The sequence below is a fragment of the Corvus cornix genome, chromosome 4 (assembly GCF_000738735.6).
Source record: "Corvus cornix cornix isolate S_Up_H32 chromosome 4, ASM73873v5, whole genome shotgun sequence".
Classification (NCBI taxonomy): Eukaryota; Metazoa; Chordata; class Aves; order Passeriformes; family Corvidae; genus Corvus; species Corvus cornix.
Window position 1 is genome coordinate 7971014 of NC_046334.1, and position 22698 is coordinate 7993711.

At 38.9% G+C, this 22698-nt stretch overlaps 1 long non-coding RNA gene across 1 annotated transcript in view; it reads left to right on the plus strand.

Moving 5' to 3' along the window:
* The window catches only part of LOC104693707, a 46654-nt gene extending 41534 nt beyond the window's left edge, over positions 1 to 5120 (plus strand). The window contains exon 5 of the long non-coding RNA XR_752605.4: positions 226 to 5120. This is a non-coding gene — a long non-coding RNA (uncharacterized LOC104693707). The remainder of the gene's footprint in view (positions 1 to 225) is intronic.
* Positions 5121 to 22698: the final 17578 nt, after the last annotated feature.

Consider the following 22698-nt stretch of genomic DNA (forward strand, 5'->3'; position numbering starts at 1 on the left):
GATAAACCACCATATTGACATAGCACAATATCAGCAAAGGTACTTGTGTAGCCCAGACAGCTGTGTCTGTCTCTTGTTGAACCTTGTGAAACCCACTAGCCATGAACTATTTGTTCTTGCAGTTAGCCCATTCATTTCTTAACCCACAGGCAACGTAAAAGAATATCATAAAGAAATGGGAGAATTATGTAGAAAAGGTAATTGTGTCTGTTCTATTCATTCCAGGAGGCAGGAGAAGGAGCTTCTGTGGTGGAAAGTTGGTCTTTGAGTATATAGAGACCCTGGAAGGAAAGAACAAACCCTCAGAATGGCACCGCTGAAGAAAGCACTGCTGAGGAAGGAAGCTTTGGATTTGGTCAACTTTTACTAATTCCTTCTTCAAGTCACTCCAGAATTTTCTGTACACCTTGTCCTTCCTTGCTGGCTCTGCTGTGAGGTCAGTTGTTGGCTAACGCATGCAAGAGGCTGTTAAACACAGTAGAGTGGAGACAGATCTCCTCAGATATCAGGAAAAATGGTGCACAATCAGGATGTGTAAAAAACAAAAAATTTTTATCTTTCTTCCTATTTCAGCTGCTTGAATCATGATTCATTTGTATTTCTATTGGAAATAATATGTATCCAGATGAAGTGTTGATCTTTCAGGGCAACTACCAGCTCAAGAGTATTATTAAGTGTTTTCTGTGCAACATGGTACTATAATTGGGGCCTGATTTTCACAGAATCACAGAATATGCTGATTTTGAAGGGACACGCAAGGATTATCCAGTCCAACCCCTGGTCCTGCAAAGGACCATCCCGAAGAGTCACACTATGTGCCTGAGAGCATTGTCCAAGTGCTTCTTGAACTCTGTCAGGATGGTTCTGTGACCATTCCCTGGGGAGCCTGTTCCAGTGCCCAACCAGCCTCTGGGTGAAGAACCTATTCCTGATAACCAACCTAACCCTCCCCTGACACAACTTCGGGCCATTCCTTGGGTCCTGTCACTGGTCACCACAGAGAACAGATCAGTGCCTGCCCCCCTCTTTGCCTCACAAGGAGGTTGTAACTGTGATGAGGTCTCCCCTCAGTCTCCTCCAGGCTAAACAGACCAATTCCACTCAGCCACTCCTCATACAGCTTCACCTCAAGGCCCTTCATCATCTTTGCTGCTCTCCTTTCAATGCTCTCTATCAGCTTAATATCTTTCTTGTATTGTGGTGACCAAAACTGGTCAATATGGCATATAATTTTCCCTATTTTATAGAACTCACATTACTCCTATTTGTCATTGTCTTGTGTAAAGCTCCCCTCATTCTAATTGTGTGTCATCACTTTCCTTTTGTGCTGAGAAAACATATTCCACTAATCATCTGACTCATTCAGCAGTTACTAGTCCTTAGTATTGCTGTGCTGCTGGTGCAATAGCTGTTCCTGCTTCTCTTGAGTCCTAGACTACCATAACAGGATGCTATTTGAACACGTTAATGTTGATAAACAATCATTGGTTATTCTTTTCAGAGAAGAAGTGAAAAGTCACCTACTACTAAAGTAGTGAAGCATTCAGATTTTCGTCATCGTACTGGGAACAGTAATTCCTTCCCAAGTATCTTGTTTGAATCTGACAGTGAAAGACCATCATTAGAGAGGAGCAAAGAAGGTGTGACAGCACCTTGGGCAAGCTACCAAGTGCATGCAAAGGTCAAATAGTGGATGAAAGAGGAGAGCAGGAATTAAATGAAAGGAGGAAAATGCCAGCATTATGCTGACGTTTTCATTAAGAAAATCACTGAATAGATGAAACAAGCCTGACATTTACTTATACGGTGGTGGAAATCACTGCACTGTGTGTACTGCATGTTTTCCTGTTCAGTCAGCATATTGTACAGCTGTGATAAAGGGGGCTGTATTCATTTAGCAATAATGGTGATACAAAATTGTTCATTGACTCAGCTTTTCCTCCATTATGTGAAATATATTATAACTGGCCATATAAGTCAGTTTCTTTCACTATGCCTCCACACACATCATGACTGTAATCATCCTTTTAAAGAGATTTCTCAGATGATGCTACTTTCTTCACAAATCACCCACCTTTCCTCTATCTTCATGTAAACAGGTATGTTCACTGAATTTCTGTAACTGGGCACATACATTGTAAAGTCTCATTCGTTACATAGCTAGAAACTTTCAGTGCAATGCTGCTTAGTGAGAGGAGAAATTCATTAGGCCTGAGTGACAGATAAATTCACCATGGACTGTGGTGGGGTGCATTTCTGCATTCACCAGCTTAAAATGCACATGAAAGAGTTAAGTCTCCATTGGGCTCATCCAAATTACATCACTTTGGCAATATAAAGGGGTCATAAAAGGGTAACAGCTTTAGAAATACTCCTTACTTGGGAGGTGTTCTGGGGTTACAGGCAGGCCCAGAGTGGTCCATTATCTGGCTCTTCTGGACAGGTGGATGGCTCATGAGGGATACTTGCAGCCAGAAGAGTAGCTTTAAGCTTTCTCTAATTGATGCCAGAAGTTCAACAGGTTCCCAGGCAACCTGAAAATACAAGAAATACAAAGGTGATTCTGAAAGTTTGGTAGTACATTTCCCCCCTGGAAACTCAGTAACAAAATTCATACTTTGAGTTTGAGTGTGACGGAGTGGGAGGCCAGATTTAATGCTTGATGCTTAATCTTCTTGGAAGATGCTTGTAGCACTGAGCCAAAATCCCTTGGGGTATGACACATGGCCTGTTCATTTCAATTTCATGTCCTTTGAGTTTTGTTCCGTCTGCTGTTTCTTTGTCTGCATTGGATGTTTCATTTGCACAAAGAATGGCATTAAAATCAGTGTCCATCAAAAGACATAAAAAGGTCCTTCAAACGTTGATCAGTTATATTTTACCACACACTGATGAGATGGGATGTGCAGTGAACCAGTTCACAGGCCACTGGAAAGGGATAGAAGGAATATTGGTTCTGCAGCACTAGTCTTTGTCTATCATGGGATTATCACTAGAAATGGGGAGATAAATCAAACAGAGAAGTTCAGCCAGAGGATAGCAGTGACCACCTAGGTTGGTCTGTGCTGCTTCTTGCTAATACTGGGTGGTAACAAGCAACTGGGGAAAAGTGGTACCCTAAATTTTTCCAACTCTTTCTATAGTTGTGTGTAAGCATGTAGACAAGTCAGGCAAGGAGACACTAGTAGGTAAAAATGCAGTGGAATTGAGAAAAGGGGGATCTTTGTGCTTGGAAGCAGAGTCATGTCCTGACTTCCCAAAGACTCAGTAGACCCTTGGGAGCCTGCTTGACTAACATACACAGTGCCTACTTTTCTTTTGGAGTACACCAGTCAGTTCCTTTTCAAATCAAACCTGGATGAGGGTTTGCAGTCAATTCACTCCAGGGACAACTCAAGTTTGTGTAAAGCTTTTGTATCTTTGTTTGCATGATCTTCCCGCACTGTCTTGGCAAACCTTGCACCCTAAAATATCTTCATATGTCACATGCTATACCCACGGCACACAATATAGACTCAGTATTGTGTTTAAAAAATACCTTTCCAGCAGATTGTTCCAGGTTTGCATGCTTTGAACAGGAAAAAAACAACCCCCTTTTTCAGGATGGGTAACAAAACAGCAAATGGGGCCAAAGGGACTAAAGCCGAACACTGAACAGTGTGGTCTGCAGTACGCTTTGGGCAGAGTTAATCCTTTATTGATGAAACTGAACCCGAAGGAAGTGTAGATGCAAGTGCACTGTACCAGGTGGCCTGATACAGAGAATGTTTCTTGTAGTGTAAATGTAACCTTTATCTTCTTATAAGTGTTGCCAAGCAAGGCCAAGGTCACCAAAAAGGGCTGATTGGGGGCTGACAAGAAATAGAGGAGTTTGAGTTCTAGACATAAACTTTTTTCTGAGGTAGAGGTGTTTCTTTTCATATGAAGTTTCCTTTCATGGCATCAAGTTAGTTAGCCTCCAAGAAAAAGTAACAGGATACAGCAAAGGTTGTGGCCTTATTTTATAAATGATAAAGTGACTGAGGAATGTGGGAGTGAAGTTCCATATTTCCATCCTTATCCTTCAGATTAAATTGAAGTCCATACCAATAATTTATTGAATCTGATATTTCTCATTAAGTGGTCACAGAATGAAGAAATGAATCATTGCATTCCTCTCAGTGCTGGCTGGGTTTAACAGGTGCCACATATGGAATATTTACTAATATTCTTTTCCATGAGCCACAAAATTGAGTCTAGCTGAAGCAGGGATTTCTAACTTACTGCCCTGTAGTCCTGTGGGCAGAGCCCCCTCCATATGTACTGGACTGTAGTCCTTGTAGTTAGAAAGCAAATAGCATAATCAATCCAAACCCACTGTCAGTAGAATAAAAAGGAGAGGTCAGGAAAAAAAGCTGATGTGTTCTTTTTTCTTCCTGGGTAAACACAACATTAATATGCTGATAATAATCAAATTATCTGTTTTCTAAGAAACTATATTTGTAAACAAATGTGTTTTCTGTATTTGCAGATGTGATAAACCAAAACCAAATGATGTACTGAGGTAAAAGGCATATTCTACCAGTCCTACTGCTTCAGAAAATAGGGGTTTAGTCTGTCTTCTGTTTCTGTATCTCCATAGTTGTAATGTCTTCTGCTTTCCTGTAATGTCTTTTGCTTTCCTGTTTTCAGCTGTTTCTGTGACCGTGTCACATAGTCATTTCTGTTTAATGATCATAATTGTTAGCTTGAACTTGTTAGGTGTTTAACAAACGTACAAAAATCAATAATAGATTGTGAAAAACTAAGAAAATGAACTTATTCCTATTTCTATCTGCTTTGAAAACACATGCTGTAACTAACCATTATCAGATAAAACATGAACACTGAAATAAAAAGGTGTGGGAGCTGAATTTATGACCCATAATATAACCAAGTGGGAATGAATGCAGTAATATAATATTAATATACTTTTAAGAAGCTAGATGCTTGTTAAAATATGAGAATTTCACACTCATTATATTTTTGTTATGAAAGTAGTTTCATTTGTAATAGCGAAGTATATGTGTTGCAGCTAAAATGCATGTATATATTTTCATAGTATATATTTTTTAAATAAACCTATCATCAGACAGCCCAAATGCCTGAAGTGCTGAAATAAACTTCTGATTCAGGAAAGTCCTGGAGATGGTGATTAGGTGACGTTGTTGGAGGCATATAATATATAAGAGGAGATGGATAATTTAAGGGGGCAGAAGACTTCTCAGTGCAACAAAATGCCTACTGCAAGTAACAAGGGGGCTTTGAAGAAATTCCAGTTGGTTCTGGAGGATGCTAAGCTGCATCTTGAAAAGATAATATATAATATCTAGTAAGTTTTAATATGGGGCAGTTTGAAACAATTTTTTTAGCCTGGGTCAATTGTAATATGTGATGAGAAGTATTTAATGTAGCGGCTGTATATCAACAAGCTTGTTTTGTTCCAGAAATGAATGTCTTTTCTGCGGCTCTCAAACATTTCCAAATGGGAAATAATTACCCAATACTAATTACTACCAAAAGAATAAGAAATAACCCAGCATTAAAATGCTGGTTTATCTGGTAGGTCTCACCCTTAAACATATAAAACAGTTAGGGTGTCGCTGGAAACCGAGTTACTGTCCAGATTGTGCAGCACACTGTCTGATTTTCCTGAGCTTTTTAAAGAGATGTATCTCTCTGGTATAGATCCCTGTGGTCTACTTACAGGGAAATTTCATTACCATGCTGTGTGGTCCTCACGGTGCTGAAAGTAAAATATTGGATTGACAGGTTCTTGTTGTGGAGCAGGGCTTATTGATGATGGAAAGACTGATTCAATCTCTAATCCTGAGGAACGACCTGCCACCTGGAGTGATAGTATACAGATGGGTGCAATCTAAACTCTCTTTCCGCCTCAAGTTGCATTTGGCTGTAGATTAACAATGTGATTCCATATAATGAAGATGGTTGCTGGGTGCAGTGGCAATTTTCCATTACTGACATGCCATGTCAACAGTTCTGACAAAGCTGTAAGGACAACGTTTAAATGTGCTACATCTGGCTGGGATGGTTGCCAGGTTATTAACAGCCCCATTAAAATTACCTGCAGAGATCTACGTTGGGAGAAGGGAACATAGTGCACTGCTTCCCCTGCAACTGTCTGTGCAGGCATAATTACAGTCCGATAGCACACACTTTGAATATTACAGTGTTACGGTGGTAGAGTAGCAGCTCTTTTACTGTTTTATTTTGGTGAGGGAATATTTCATAGCTTTATTTGTATCAAATCCAAATCCCACAGCCTTGCTCAGGCAGATATACCATTGAAGTGAAAGAAAACTTCACCTGAGGGTGGAGTTTCATCAGTAAGTTTTGATTTTATTAATGGTATTTCAAATAAAAGTACTCTAAAGATGCTTGCATATTTATATATACATATATATAACCATTTTTAAAGAAATATATAACTATCTTTTTAATGATCCATTATTTTTCTTTCCTCCTGCATGACTGTACAAGGCTCCCAGTGAAGCATATATAATATGAAAGGGGTTTAAGGCATTTTTCTGAGTACGAGTAAAGGGCCGTGCTGTCCCAGAAGACACTGCAGAAGGCACAGCACATTTTCTGGTGAGATTCCCCCCATTCCTTTTGAATGCAAAGGGAGCACTTGCCAGTGTAATGATATATGGGCTTGTGATCCTAGCTCTCCATAAGCAGTTTCTAGTACAAGTTAAAGCACTCTAAGTTCAGTACTTGAATGCTGAAGGAGATTCTTACACTCTGTCTCTTACAAATCCAGGTAGTGCCTGCCCTAATTCAGTTCTAAGCTGTGTCTGTTCATGTGTGTGAAAAGGATCTCTGCCTGCTGAACAGTGCCTGCTTCCCATCCATGTAGCCTGTGAGCCCAAGTCCAGGGCTTGTGGTGGGGTTACCTGGCTGTGCCTGGGACTGTGCTGCCTTGCCAGGTCTGCTCAGGAGGGCTGAGCTGGGGACAACACAGAAATACCAACTGCACCTCAGCCTGTCTTAACCATTCCTGTCACTCCTGGTACCAAGTGTCATCTTCAGGGTGACTTCAGGGTTAGTGCATAACCTGCAATGAGAAAAGGAGCCCAAATGTGGCCATCTTTGATTATTATGGTTGTGTGATCAATGGTGTCAATAAAGAGCTGGAGGCACTTCACATCTGATTATAGTTCTCTTCTCTGGTTTGCTGTAGTGAGCAAATTCATTTTTTTGCAGCCTGAAGAAAAGTACAAGTCTCTGGGTGTTTTTGTGTGGGGGTGTGCAGCCTCTGGTCTGTGTCCCTCCTGCTTCAGCTGCCTGATCAAGGGGAAGAATTTTCAAAAATTTGGGGCAATGCAAGGGCTCTTGACATTTATTACACATGGAACTTTCCACATGTGGCAGAAATAGAAAACTATGTTTAGAACAAGCAATATGACTTCATGTCTGTTATGCCATATGTTTTTCCTCCTGCTGCTGTACCAGAGAAAAGGGATGTGGAATAACCTGACCTCATTCTGACCGTGGCTGTGTTTGTAACTCCTTGGGGCTCTTACAGCCACATGAAGAATTATCATTCTGTTGCACCATAGAATAGACGGATAAAATACACATCTATCACAAAACCTGGAGCAAAGGGAGTACAGTTTTGTCATCTGAATTCTGCATAAAACATGTATACTCAGAAACATCTATTGTCTCTTATTTAAAATTATTTTGTTAAAGTAACCATGAAGCTTTTGGAGTTGATATGAGACATAGCAATATACATGTAATGCCTATGTTTTTAGTCATGAATTGTATGTGTACCAAGTAGGTGATATGAAGAGTTCTGTGCAAAGACAAAGGATAAAACACATAAGTTTTAATTTGACTTGGAGTTTGGTCTATGTTCTGTGCTTTAGAAGTAAGAAATGAAAAGCAGTGAAGACCAGTCATTTTGTAGTGTGGCGGTGACATGTAGGTTCACATTTTGACTCATTTAATTGTCTGGTGACAGCTCAGAAGTAGAAACACAAGCCTGTGGTGTGAACTATCTGGCTTGGAAGATAGGGTTGATCTGACAAATGAGCGTCCTTATTTTGTTTTATGTTTTAGTCACATACTGAGATAGGTGTAGGTCTTTTAATACACCTTAGGAGAAGAAAGGGCTAAGAAAAATAATGAAGGAATCTAATAAAAAATCTGGCTTTTCCACCTGTGCTGAGAAGTTCCAGTGACTGAACATCCAGCCATGTTCTGTGCACAGAGTGTTGACTTAAAAAGGTGACATCCAGCTGAGATATTCCACAGGGAGTGTGCAAAGATCTGTATTTACATGACTTTGTGGGACTTGTATCTGCCTATACTAGCAATTTAGCTTCATATTTTTAATGTAAGTATCTTTTACTTAGACTGTGTTGGAACTAACAAATTACATTATCTAAATTGGAAAAGTAAACACAAAATGTTAAGCTGCTCTTTTTGTTATAAATGCCCCTACTTTTCTCATTTGGAAATGGGAATAGTCAATTACAGTCTATTTCACTTTCAGATCCCAATACTTGGAATATACTTTTTAATCTTTTCTAAAACTAAACATATTTTACCTTCTGATGGAGAAGGAGGAAATCATCCTTTTCCGTCTCAAATATATTCCACTTAAAAGTATTTTTATGAAACTCATTTGTATAGAAATTAATATTTGAGACAAATCTGGTTAAATGGTGTCTCTACTGAGAGATATATAAAGCAGAGTATTGCAAGCTCAGTTTGCTTTTTCTTCAAAAGAATCTGAGATTGTCTTAGCACATTCACCTTAAATTATGTGGTTAAATTAGTTTCTGGTGCTATTACACTAGATAGGTACAATAGTACCTGTGTTTAGGTACTACTCATAGTAATGGGTATGTAAGATGAATTGTACCAGTCCTATTAGTGCACTGTCTAGCTACAGCCAGATAATTCCTTTATTTTAGAATTAATATGATCTCTGTTTCTCATAGCAGGTCTGGCATCATTTTCATTTCTTTTTCTATCCCTTCTCAGACACTGATAAATAATGATGGCTCCCTTACATTTCAGAGTCCTATTGTAGTTTCAGCTGTCTTTTTCTGTCTTTCTTCTTCAATGAGTTTGACTCCTGGAACTCTCTGTTCTTTGCCATTTCCCTTCAATTTTTGTTACTTAGCTTTTATTTTGCTTTGCACCTTGACTTGTCTTGCTCATTTTCATTTTATTTGTAGTTCTGGATCAGTTCCTTCACTTATAGTCTTTTTAGGATGTGGGACTTTTAAAAGCCTTCTTTTCTTCATGGTCTACTAGCTGCAAATTTCTTAAATAATCAGCTTGTTTTGTCATCTTGCCTATTGAGCTCTGTCTTTTGTCCTACTTATACAACCGCTAATGTTTAAGATTTTCTCTCATTTGATTTTCTCACCTTCCACTCTAGGATTATGTTTATACTAGAGAGTAAGCCAGGTAATGGGCTAAAGCCAAAGCTCATCACAGTCCACTTAACTATATGGCTGGTAGAATGCAAGTGTCCCTGTATTTAGTAATCACACACTGCCTAAAAATCCTTGCTTTCCATGTAGCAGTTGGTGCCTAAACCCTCTGGGAAAGTCTCCTCAAGAGCAGGTGGGATGTTCAGTAGCAGCCAATAAGGCAGGGCTGTGTTCTTCCAACCTACAGATGTGTCGGTAGGTTGGGCCGGTACTACAGAGTTGAGTAAACCTGACTTTTAGGATTGCCCAAAGTCAGTGCCTTAGTATGCATTTGTAAAATGGGCCAAAAATTTGTAGAATGTTTTGTCTAAGTATTGTACCATCTGAGGTGTCTTCTCTTCCCCGTATATTGATTTTAACAGGCTTTGATCTACAGAGAATTACAGGAGAAACGCCCTTCTTTCCAGCCCTGAAACAGACACCAGCTAGAAATCTTACTTGATGTGTTCTTTTATCACTGTTTTTTTACTTTCTCCCTGCCTGTTTTTCTCAGCAGCAGTTCTGACATTGTCCTTGCTTTGCCTTTCTTTTCTTCCTCTCTTCTTTTTTTACCTTCAGATGTCTTCTCATCTTTATTAAAAAAAAACCAAAAAAAACCAAAAAAAACCAAAAACCCACCAAAAAAAAAAATAACCCCTCATGTCACCTTTCCAGCCACCATATGGCAAGTATTAGGCTTGGATATGTAGTCTCTATGTTGTTTTTACAAGAATAAATGTTCTCAAGAGTTATCTAATTTCCAGGTGTTGATGGGAAGAAAAATACTACAAGTAATGGTGGGACCCAGACATATTTTTGCATGGATTTCCTTACTAGTAAAATTTTTGAAAGTAATGACCATGTTGTAGAAGATCAGCCATTAAAAATGCAAAACACAAAGAACTGTAAACAACTTTGATGGGCTGATTAATAATTCAGTTAAACTGGAGGTTAAGAGATGAGTCTATTGCTTCACTTTAAAGGCATGCAAAAGAAAGAAAAAAAAGAAATTTAGGAAATCAGTTGGGTGAAGTAAACTGAACATACTCATTTCTAGTATATTTAGAATTTATTTCCATGTAAGCAAAAAAGCTGTGAGGATGAACCTCAGGCTGCATAGATAAATAATAACTTAAAAGAGACTGTTAGGGTTATACCTGAAAGGGAAAGATAAACTAACCAGCAAAGACAGCTACAGCATGGAGGTTAGCAGCTGTTGGGGTTAAGTGAGAACCGTCAGTATTTCATCTGTTAGACCTTAATAAGGATTTTGGATCTTAACAGCCTTGAGGAACTCCAGGGTGGGGATTCAGAGGAGGTTTCTAGCAGTCCAACATTCTGGAGCAGTCATTTAGTGATGGCAGAGAGAGACTTCCAATTGAACTTTAAGATAGGTTTTGATGAGCCTTCCTCATCAAACACCCACTTACCTCACTCCTTTAACACTTTTCCAGCCAACCTGTATTTGTCGTCTATGTAGTCAGTCTTTGAAGTTAAGGTCTCAGACTTGCCTACGACAGTTTATGTTCACTGGACTTCAAGTACTCTTCTTTTTAACACTTGAGAAAGAGCAAAGCAAAAAGTAAAACCAAACACATGTCAGGCATGCAATGAATACAAGTTAGGAAGGATTTTTTTTTCCAACTGAAAGATAAATATACTGGAACAATGTAAGGCCCCAAACAACTTGCTCGATGAGGCTTTAAAAAGGGCTTTACAGTTGTTCATCTGCTCTGAGTTAGATGCATGGGATATCCTCAAGAGGTCAAAAAAACGAAAAGACTACTGGCAACTTCAGAAAATCAAAGAACTTCTGCAAAATATTTAGTGAAATACTCAGTCAACACAAAACACTTCTGAAAGCATTAATTTGGACTGTTCAACTTAGGGAACTCTAAGCTCGTTTGATTTTAAGTTACTCAAAAATTCTGAGAAGAGGGAATTAGAAGAGAGAAAGACAGAAAAGATACAGAAAAGGACACATATAGCTACCAACTCCTGGCTTCCAGCAGTGTTCAGCTGATAGAAATTGCAAGTGGAGGTAGGGTCAACATATGTGCTTGCCTCATATTCAGCCCTAAATGCCCTTTGGCCTTCCTGAGGCCTTCCCCAGGTGGGACTTCTGGTCATTTGGCTACTCAGGAGCTGGGTTAGGGGCTCCAGAGGTGAGTGTGGAGCATTTCCTCTGCTGTGCCAGTGATTGGCAGCCACTGCCAGGCTAGGATACAGGCTCTGGAGGTGGGGTGCACAGGGCAGGGCACTTCCTCACCTGGGCAAGGGCTGACCTGCTCCTTCCCCCACACACATGCACCCCAAAATGTCTCGAGACATCAATCTTTCCAGTCTTTCACAAAAAGAAAATTTTCATTAACAGCTTCCTCCCCCAGTGTTATCTCATTCATGTTTCTTGGGATTCTTCCTCCTTTTCTATAGTTTGTCTAGCATTAAGCTCACAGCTGAACAATTCTCTATCCCCAGGGTTTGTATTTGCAAGGAGAGACATGGGCACTGAGCCCTACGCTGACAGAATTCCATTATTACCATCTACATTTCAGTCACTTTTCAAACTCTGATATAGATTCAGCACCTCTCTTTTTAGTTCCAGATGTCCAGCACAGTAGGGTTTAGACCTCACAAGAGCAAACTCAGAATTAACTATACATGCCTCTGGAGCATCAGCTAAGACATCCAAGGTCAGGGTGCCCGTATCACCATCCAGAGAGTTCCTCAGTGCTAATATGTTGCAATGTGTCAAGCACATTTCTATATGGCACTTCACTGTGGGTTACCTGGTGTCTGGCTGTCCCAAAATAATTTTGACAAGAATCCAGTGCATGACAAAACTGCATTCTTTAAATAAGGTTATCTAAAATGGATTTAACAATTCAGGACAGAAAAATATAAGTTCTGCTTTTAGCACTTCTCCGAACAGATATCAAAATTTTCCTCCTACTTCTATTTCTGTTCCTCTTGCCCTTGGTCCCTGGAGAAGGCCTTCCCACCTTGGGTCTTAACATGGTCTTACTTTTCTCGTGCCCTTGTTCTGTTTGAGCTGCATTCTATACGCTGGCTTAGATCTAACTCTTCTTCACAGGGGCACCTCATTTTCCTGACATCTACTGTTACTTGTCCATCAGCAGTTTCAGCATCTTCCCTGTCATTCAGGCTTACAGCTCCTGTGTCAGTTTTGACACTCTCTTCCCTCTTTGCAGAGCAAGTTGTCACTCCATCATGTCACTGTTCTCTGTCTAACTCCGTCTTTACCTTCCATGACTGGAAATGTTATTTGGGGTTTAGTGTCTCAAGCACTGTGGGTCTAATGGCAACTTGCACCCCCTGTAATTGTCCTAGGAGTATCTAGGAGATCCCTCTCACCCCTGGCACTGTTTGGCATCCCTACACTGCACATTCTTTGTCTCCCACAGCTTTCAAATTTCATGTGTTTCAGAGGAAATTGTTACACTCTGGGACTGAAAACCGGCAGCAGACAACAGAGGCACTGTGACTCCTTACTAAATCTGTTGTGCTGGCGCAGTAAACCCAGCAAGGTTTTATTGTCCAAGAAACCTGGGCAGGTTCAGTGCCCTCCCTGAATCGCTCGAGTCAGTGTGCATCATTGGCCAAGTGATTTTTGGTGGGCAACAGGATCCTTTGTAGCATCATCTGATCAGTTCCTCTGACTAGAAAGAGATTTGCACTGTTCTCTGGTCTTGACTTAAATAATAGATTACTTGGGGTTTTTAAGTGTTTTGAGGTTTTGATGTATTCAAAAACCTATCAGGGAAAAAAGTATGTTTTGTTGTGGAGGGTTAAACATTATTTCTGATATGATGGAGAGGTTCAGTGTCTGCGGTGTGCCTATGTAATGCTGCAGTTAGCAGTGTGATGGGACAGTGTGATGCTGTGCTGCAGTTGTGGCCTGAAAAAACAAAGGCCCTCTTATTTATTTCTGTTACTGTTATGATATATGTTCAGCAGTTGCTGTTTAGCTAGTGATTCTTGACATAATGCATCATCAGCATAAGCCTATTTGCTATTGTTCCCTTCATAGTGAGATTTTATACCAGCCCTGTGACTGTACTTCCCAAGCATCACAGTGTTACCTGCTATGACACAGTCCAAAACTCAGAAACACTGAACTTTTGTTTACTGTTTTTTAAATTGTTTCAGAAACTTGATGTGGACTATAAAAGCTTTCACAATAAGTGACTGTTCTAGTTCTGTAAGGTGCAGTCTTCCAAAATTCAATTTTTTTTGGTCTTAGAATATTAAATTGCTGTTCATCCTTATTTGACTGATTTAAAAGGTTGAGAACTACAAGATTATCGATGTTATATTTTTTCCAATGTCTCTTCTTTGTTGCCTTTTTTCTTTGTTAACTCCCCTCTTTTTAAAGTCTTAGTGTAATCCTCACCCCCCTCTACATGGAACTGAATACAAACAGTTCCCTTGACAGGAGTTAGAACAGGGCTCCATAAAGAGATGGCACAAAATTAAAGCAGCAGTGAAAATTCCAGTAAAAATATTGCATAATCTATTCATATAGATGGAATATCTTTGTAGCATAATTATGAATGTGTCACTCTCCTGATGAAAAAGCTTGAGATATTTATTACCAATAACTAAAAAAGTTATCTTCAGTTAAGATCCCTTTATCCTTTTTTTTGTCCTCTCTTTATTTTTTGGTTTCTCCGTGTGTAAATGAGTTTCATTCTTTCCTGTCATTCATTTCTAGGGAGGATGACTTCCCTACTGCAAGGTGAGGGATGGTGATGTGCTGATAAAGACTATTAACAGTGTTCACAACAGTGAATCACTTTAAAATCAAGGGACTGTTTTCAAGATAAGGTGCTTCTGTGAACCCAGTCAGGAATGTGTTGGTAGTTGTGAGGGGTCCAGTGTTGTGTTCCTCTAGTCTGTGATACTGAGACTCAACAGTGACAGAATGATTGCTAGGTATGTCAGGGCACCCCTGCCCTCATCTAAGTGTGTGTTTAAGGCATGTCATGCAGTTTCTTTAGTAATGAGAACACTTTGACACTTAAGCATGACAAATGAACACATAGTGCATTTAAAACTCTTGTACCTGGTTTTTTTTTGCATATGTGGTCTCTTCCCTGGTGTTTACTCTGGCGTTTCAAAACAGCTGCCCAAGTATCATCTGAAATGATGGCAGCTAGGGCTGCCTGGCAAACAGATCTGCTTTCTGAACATTTTAGCTGGAAATTCAGTTTTTATCTCTTCTTTAGATGTTTACAGCTAAAAATACATATTCATGAGGGTGAGATTGATATTAAAACTGTCACAGTCCCTTTTGCTATGGCACTTCCTTGGTACATAGGAGATAGTGCTTTTTCCTACCCTCCTTGATTGCAGCCATGGTCTTGTGGTTTATCAGGGACTGTTCTTGTGTAAAAACCCCAGCTGAGTACGTGTAGAGAGGCACAGCACCAGCTTCTCAATAGATCTGTAAATCTGAATGTCTCCCACTGCTTTGCATTCAGCATATCATGCTATTATGTGTATTAATGAAAAGGCGTGTAAGAAAACAAAAGTGAAGCAGAAACTATAAATGATACTGTGATTTTAATTTCCATTTCTCAGTTTCACATTGCCTGAGAGAAGATATTTGGCTAGCTATTTTTCAGGACAAACATGGCAAATAATAAATTTACTATTAGCGTGTATTTGCCTGTGTACTGGAACCACACAAAACAGGATGGAAGAGCAACAACTTGCTATTGGCTTAGTTCTCTATTCCAGCAGAGCCTTGAAATTGGCCACGATTTCTGTGTTCTTGGATGGGGTTTTTTTGCTGCTCCAAATAAGAGTGAAGAATTCCTTCCTGTAGTTAAAATATGTTTTGAATGAGCAGGTGTTGATTCAGTCAAATTTTCAAGCTAATTTAACTTCCTGGAATTTCAACTGTTGAGGCACCAGGGGAAACATTTAAAAAGTGCTGGCAGCAGTAAGTGCCTATAGATCATTATTTCAGATTGTTGTTGTGGGAGGAAATGTGATGCAGTGTTTGGTTCATCAGCTAAAGTTCTATTTTAAAGCGTCAGTCAAGCTCAAGGAGGTCAGACCCAGAAAGATGTCTTGTGAAACCCTTTAGTTCTCTAACTCCATGAAAGAATAGTTGGAAGCAAAAAATAGACCATGCCAGATGAAAGTTGGTATTTTGGCATAGTTCCATTATCTTAAATGGTGTGATACTGATTTACACAAGCTAAGTGTCTGCCCTTAAGTCGATTGTTTAGAAGTCATCCAGGGGTGTTTTCATACCTTTCAAGGGGAAGTTCAGATGGTCTTTAAAACCTGTGACACTTCACTAACTGAAGTGTAAAGCTGCAAAGCAGTAACCAAGGCACTTTCTTTTTAAAAATTGCACTCCTAAGAAAAATCAAATGCTACAAAATAGCTTTATAGCTAAAAAATCGTTCTGTCTTGGCAATTTGGAAAGTTCAGGTGCTGTGGACTTAACTGCTTGTATTCAGGCTGTGGTAGGCATTCTTCTATTAACAATGAGAATTTCTTTACATGCTGATGGTGCAAAATGTATTCTTGATCAGTGAATGGCATGTGATCAGGCAGTTCCAGATTATCCACACTATTATTATTTATCATGGCAGCAATAGGAAATGTTTTATGCTATTTCTAGATCAATTAGAGGGATTTTTTTTATGTAACACCACTGAAGAGTTTCACTCCTTCTAAGAGAGAAAAGAAAGGCTTGAAAAAGTAATAGAACATTCCTATTTCCTTTTGCTTTTATTAATTACCCTTTTTAGTCATTTTTTAATGCATGAAGTCTTTTTGATACATAAAGTGAAATTATAGAAATGGTTTGCTAGTCCAGAAATTCTGCACTGGGAAACATGTACAGACAGATCTGTCTGTGTTTTCTACATACCCAGTACTCCTGACATATTTCATGGTATCCCATTTTCAATCCCCTTCTTCTCTGTAGAGAGGGCTCTTTGTCTAGGCTAGATGGCAGACGATGCTCTTCCTTTGACTGAAGTACAGGGGAGATTGGGTGAGTTGGAGTTGGTGCTGTCCCAGCATCTCATCCTCCCCTGAGAGGGTTGGACCGCAAGAAGAAACGAAGCTTTGTAGATATCTTGATATGCTTCCCTTCGGAGGGATTTGTTCAGACAGAATTAAAAAGCAAAGCAATTATACTGGAATAAAATATTTTTTATCCTTAGAACAGAGTATCCACATGGGGGAGTTATATCAGCATGGCTATGGCACTGTAATTATCCTTTTAAAGTGAGGCTGCTCAGATTCTCCCTCTAGCTAAACCCCAACATGACCTGTTACCACAAGTGGGAAGAAAGGGAATAAAGCAGGTTCATTGGGCCCTTCATCACCTCCCACGTAACACCTTCAGATAAAAACTGTAATTCTGGTGTGGATAAGAACAGCAATGAATGAAATAAAGTGAAGTATAAAAGCTTTTTTTTTGGTTTTATGGTTTTTTTTTTTTTTATTTTACGTTATTGAAATGTTCTGTTAAACAAAATGAGCCTGAAAAAAGAGAGAATATGATGATACAGCACAGAGCCATGCTCCATGGAGAAGTCTAGGCAGTTCTGAACACCTGGACTAGTGTAATCAGTAGCTTATCTTATTAGTACATTGAAATGCATTTTTAAAGGCAGTATTTTGCAATTCCTGAATATTTAATTTTAAAATTAAAAAGACATTTGAGAGTTGAGAATAATAGATGAGATTTTTTAAAAATAAGCAGTTTATTTACTTTGCTAACAGAATTTGTGTGACAGACAATAAATCATGATTTCAAATTCTCTCAGGAGATTAAATACAGGGCTCTCCCAAAGGTTTGAGTCATAATTCTTGGTCAGATTCTCTCTTAAAATTCATTTCTAGATAAGAAATTTAAAATACCCCTTTAATTCATATTTTTACAGTAATATGTTAACTCAGTAATTTGTTCTCTAAGGCTTTAACACTGCATGTTATCAGTGTGTATCATAGTGCCTTATTTCACTTTAATCTTGGTGAAATCTAGTGTCCTTACAAGAGGATGTTCTTGGTAAAGTCAGTTCCTTGGAGAAGTTGTTTCTCTTGTTTTTTTACCTAAGTTGCTTTAAGATACTCTCTTTTTCCTTGTGATACAATACTTTGCAGAAATACACAAATTGTGTAAAAGAGCTGTCAATTATTTGATCAAGGTAAGAGACATTCTCAAGAAGAGAGTTTATTAAAAAGGAATTGTTGATCAGTTTATCAAAGAAAGATCTGATGTAAAAATGATATGGGTGCAATGTAAGGGTTACCAATTCAGTATGTGTCATTTACAAGTTCTTATAGTACAGTTTGTAAAGTAGATGCTTTCTTGAACTTCAGGCTCATCAGGGAAGGAGCCATTCTTTTATACTTCTCTGTTAAGCAACCTATAAGAATCTGGATGCCCAGAGATGTGAAAATGATTAAAACACTACTAATTAGTTTGACAAAGTAAGAGATTTAAGTGTGAAAAACCTCTAAGAGATCTATTAATGTTGTAAAAATTAAAAAGGAAGTTAATAAGCCCATGCTTGTGGAGTAGAGAACATACCTCAAAGCACTGATGGCAGCTTCCTCCTTGCAGTGGGGTCACCAAGAAGTTACTAGGGCTTTGGGGATAGGACATATGAAAGAGAAAAAGCAGAGAAATGAACTGGCTTTTATTTCCAAATCTTGCACATCTCGAAAACTTTTCAATGTCCTTTTGCAGTATCCCATCTGCAGAATACATGGCCAGCTCCAAAATCTGTGGCTCAGGGATGACATCAGTGGAGAAGCAGGATAGTAGAAGCAACTACCAGCCCCTCTGAGGTCTTGCCAGCAGCAGCAGCTGTTCCCCAAGCACAGCTGGCCAGGAAAGTGTAGTAACAGCAGCTGGTTTTAAAGCGACTGAAGGAAAAACGTTCAAACATTTCATCTGATTTATTATGGGATGCAGATAGGTAACAAAGCCTATTCCTATCTTTCCCTTGGCAAGAATCTCGTGCTTAGGAGTCTGTGTGGATTTTAGAGTAGAAATAAATTGTGTAGTCTGTAAAGTTGGGAAGCATCAGCCTTATGACTGCCTATGCAAGCTTAATTTTTACCATTTTATAGAACACATACAGACGTCATTAGACACTGAGATCACCATTTCCTCAGAGGGATTCTCCTTCCTAGAAAGAGTGTGAAGACACGAGGGACATAGGTAAGTTCTCACCATCTCTATAAATATGTTTATAAGCTTTACCTTTGTCCTAAATCTCTTTAAAGAGATTGGGTTTGTTCAGTAGATATCATTTTAATAAAATATGTGTTTTCAGTGTTGGTTGCTTCTTTTTTGGGGTAGCATATCTGAAGCAATGATAGTTTTTTCAGTGTAAGAATTCATTATTTTCAAGAAGATAACCTCAAAACATGTGGACTTTAGCAAGACTACATACCACTAGACTATCTATTTGTATTTTTAAGGTAAAAAACACAAAACTATGTTTCATGTGCCATTGTGGATGGGAATTTGATGGATTATGCTTCATAAAAGCATTATTTTTTGAGTGAATCCTTATCAATGTCTATTGATTCATCAAATATTTCTATTTGATGTATAGTGTGACATATAAGTATGGTGTATATTTACTTATCAAATTATCTTAGCAATGTCTATCAGGACCTGCAGGGAGGGTGTCAAGGGGATGGAGCCAGGCTCTGTTCTGTGCTGTTGAGCAGTAGGACAAGAGGCAATGGCCAGAAAGTGAGGCACAATGATGAAGTTCCACCTGAATATGAGGAAGAACTTCTTTACTGGGCACGGGGTCATGCAAGGAAAAGATTACCCAGAGAAGGCGCGGAGTCTCCCTCACTGGAGATTTCCAAAAGCTGTCTGGACACAATCCTGAGTAACGTGCTGTAAAGGACCCTGCTTAAGCAGGGAGGTTGGACTAGATGACCTTCAGTGGTCTCTTCCAAACTTACCTATTCCATGATGCTGTGTTTTAAGTAAGAAATTATTCCTAAATTCAAAGCTTAGTTTTTGTTTGGAGCTTTTCAGCTGTTACCTGCTCTGGTAGAACAAAGCTCAGTTCACTGCATTAACAATGGCTGCAGTGAGCTCTCAGATCAGCCACTGCATATAATCACCTAAAGACACAACAATAATAAAAACATATTTTCCAAATAGTTATTTGGCAGCGACTGTGCTTGACTGTATTCCCAGCGGAAAAAAGGGAATGGCTTGGATTTAACACTTTCAAATGAATGTAAATTAGTTTAATACAAACATAAACTTCACTCTGAAGTGAACACTAGTTATTAAAAAGAAATAAATCTGAAACTAACATGCTCCAGTAGAGAAGATTGGCATGAGAGTAGCAGCTATGCTAAAAGGTATTAGATTAACATCCTCTAATCACACAATTTGTCGGCTCTCTCTCTCTCTCTATATATATATGTGTGTGTGTATATATATGTATATATATAGGAAGTAATTCATCAGAAGATTTCCTTTTCTTAGCATCACAGAAACATGTTTTAAAAATCTTAAGATGCAAAATAAATGTGTGGAAAACAAACAGAATTAGATTTACCCAGCCTTAAAGAACCATCATCCAAAAAAGGTTATGAAATTTTAATTCCTACACAAGCTACCAATAATCTTTTTTTTACTGGCAGAATGTGTCACTATTTCTAGGTAACAATCCACTCCTTTTCTTCACTGGGCATGGTTACCACTGAAATGCAACCATTAGTATGTGTTTGTATTTTGACTCTAATCAGCAGATTTGAATGTAATTATGTATTTTGCAGGTGAGGTGTTAATGCTAATATGGCCCATCAGCTGTGTGCTGCCACTTGAAATGGTCCACTGGAAAATCTTGAGACAAACAACACTGAATTAGGCGCACAGCCACGAGCAGCTGTGCTAAGTACCACTGGCATCGCCTCAGACATGCAATTCTCAGAGTGAGCCTACTGCTAGCTGCTTTTAAAATGTGTTTATGGTGGTGACAAAAACTTTCCATCATCAATTCTTCTTGGACCTCTCTGCCTCTTAGCTGAAAAATTACAGCTGCCTGCAAGGGGAGGGATGCTCAGTCCTATTAATTTTCATTGGATGAAAAGGATCTTTTTTCCTTCAGGCTAAAGGTTTAACCTTTATGAGTTTCATGAGTAACAAAAGGCAGCCAGATTTTTATTATATGGGGTAGAACTGCACATTTGTTCAAAATAATCAGCACTGGGCAATTTACTGTGTATCGATCCAAAACAAACCTTATTACCCATGTAAGCTGTTTCCTTCTCAAGCCTACATTTGGCATAGGAAAACAAACTTGTTTAATCATCAGTTTTCAAATGCTCACCATGTATGTCACCACAGCCTGATATAATGTTTGAGATCGATGAAAGGGATACTATCTGGAGAAGTGCATCAACAGATTTTTGTAGGATATTTTCCCCTCTCAACAACCCTTCATGTATTTAGAAGTTACCTTTCTGAGTACACAAGCATTTCCACCGGTACCCTGTCTGGCTCAGCAGTCTAAAGAGGAAAGAGCCATCAACACTTTTACAGCAGTGTCTTTTCAGCTGTTATAAAATTAAAGGCCACAGAGGTTTCTTAATTTATAGAACAGTGCTGGTGGATTGCTTCTGACTTGCTGTGGAGGCTTTGCCAACCTTCACAGGGTTGGAGAGTGGAATACATACTATGAGGGCCTTTTTGGAAAGAATTTCTTGAGCAAGCTCATCATTGAAGAGAGGAGAGGGAAAAAGGAGGAAAGAAGACAGAGAAGTGAATTTACAATTAGTTTTGGAATCCTCTTTTAGTTACAAAAGCCAAGATAGTGTAGAAACTGTCTTTGGACTTGTTTCTCTGTTGAGAAAACCTTCAGCTTGGTATAGTTACAAAGACATCATGAAAGTATGATGGATGAGGTAGCAGTAGTTGGGAGATGAAATGTAAACTCATGAGGTCCTTGTATCACTTGACAATGAGGATATTTCTCTGTTGAAGGGATTGACAAGAAATGCTCACAAGCAGAAGGGCACTTTGATCATAAATGGGAGTTAGGATATGAGAATTGGATTTCTTTTTTCAGTGTCTGTCAGCCCTCTCAGTAGGTAAGAAGGCCTTTGTTCGGCCTTGATTTGGACCTGTGATTGAATACAAGGTGTTGCACTATAGTCATGAGGTGACTGGTGCTAGAGAGATTTACAAGTCAAATGGGCAGTAAAGGGTAGCAGCACTGGGGAGACAGCAATGGAGGGAACTGAGGCACACGAGGGCCACTGCCCTTGCAGTGTAAGCATAGTTTATACATGCCAACAGTCTATTCCTATGTGCTTTTAATCTCTGGTTGTTCAAGAAGTTGTGAAAGATGGGAAATCTGCTGAGCAGCTGCTAGATATTTTAAAACTACAAAAGGAAAAAGTAAGCATTATGATATCAAAGTTATGCTCTTCCCCAATTTTCTGTAATCTTAAAAAGGAGAATTAATCATAATAAAAGAAAAATCATAAATTTTGCTTCTAAGAGACCAAAAAGGCATTTGGAAGTAAAGGAGTCCCGCTAATGGGTTAGTGAAGTCAGCTAGCATGTAGGTTGTAATGTTGAAGGGATTGCAGATCTCTGGGCATTTCAGATGTATCTTGTGCAGAGTTAATGCACTAATATGTCTTTGTATTGATAGAAATAGCGTGAATGGCTGAATGAGAGCTCTTAGTAAAACCTTTAAGTGAGACTTGTCATCATACATAGAATATGATTTCTCTCTTGTTTTCACTGTTTGGTGTGTTTAATGTAGTAAGTGAAGTAAAGAATGTGGAACTGAGACTAGTCTAGTAGTCATATTCTCCTCAAGTGCAATTTTAAAACTTAATTAAACAATTCTTTTCTACACAGCATTAAAAAAAAAAAAAAAGCAGCAAAGTATGGACTGTGTGATGTGGTTTTGGTAAGCAGAAATTAAATAGAAGACTCCTTCTTCACCACTGATCTTTTAACCCAAACTTACTTACACTTAGTAGACCAAATAACAATCAGCTGTACAGCAAGGTTGCTGGATTCTTCTTGTACTTATCTGCATAACAAAAGCTAGTTCCATACAAAATCTAAGTACTTAGTCTATCATTGCTGGTTTAAGATGTACAACAACATTCCTCAGGCATTTTGTCTTGGAAGAATATGGTACTTCATAGCCTTGTATATCTCCTT